The sequence below is a fragment of the Chaetura pelagica genome, unplaced genomic scaffold, assembly GCF_000747805.2.
Source record: "Chaetura pelagica isolate M959 unplaced genomic scaffold, ChaPel_1.0 scaffold8, whole genome shotgun sequence".
Lineage (NCBI taxonomy): Eukaryota > Metazoa > Chordata > Aves > Apodiformes > Apodidae > Chaetura > Chaetura pelagica.
In genome coordinates, this window is record NW_009954544.1 from 1,915,830 (window position 1) to 1,916,695 (window position 866).

The following is an 866-nucleotide window of genomic DNA, read 5'->3' on the forward strand; positions in this document are numbered from 1 at the left end:
TATCGAGCTCCTTTCACAAAAGCTTAACTTTCTTACTTCTGCTGCTATTACAGAAGGTGGTGGGAATTGCTCTTCTCAGGCATAAAAAACCAGTCCTCCACAGGATAAGAAAAAGGAATAAGGAAAAGACAGCTTTTTCTCCAGTCATTCTTCAAGGCAACAAAGTGCCAAGTCTAAGAATTTCTCCTGTGTTTATTTCTGGCCTGACACGATTTACTTCAGAAGCACAAGTACAAATGTTTGAAAGGCTTTTTTTAAAGCTGTAATTTCTTATAACATAGCTTTGTCTGTCAGCTTTGAACAAGCTCCTACCTAATGGGGTTTTAATTACAACGATTTAACCACGTTTATAGCAGATAAGAGACTTTTGCTTTTCAGGCACGGACACAGGCCCTGGCTGGGCGTTTCAGCAGCGTGACCCGCAAACCCACCCCCGCAGAGGGGATCTCTTCCTGACTGCTCGGATTTTGCCCCCCATTTTATTAAGCACCTCCCGAAAAGGAGAACAGAGCACAGCGAGCTTAGATTCTCTCTCCCCTGCTCTCCAGGCCAGCAGCCGGTCACCGACACGACAGACGCACAAAAGAACCCTCACACACCCCGTATTCACCGCCCGCAGAAGGACAACAGCCCCTCGCTGTACCAGCCAAACGTAACGCGAGCTCGAGTGACCAAGGAACACACGCACAGTCCCCGGGCACAGAGAAGTTCTCGGTCACCAGATGGGAAGGCAGGACGGGCAGCCCCGCGGCCCTCCGAGCCGAACCCACGCCCAGAGCCGGGTGCCCGGATCGCAGGGTAACGCAGGCACCGCCGTCAGCCTCCCTCGGCGGGGCGGCCCAACCCACACGCCCCCGCCCCCCCCC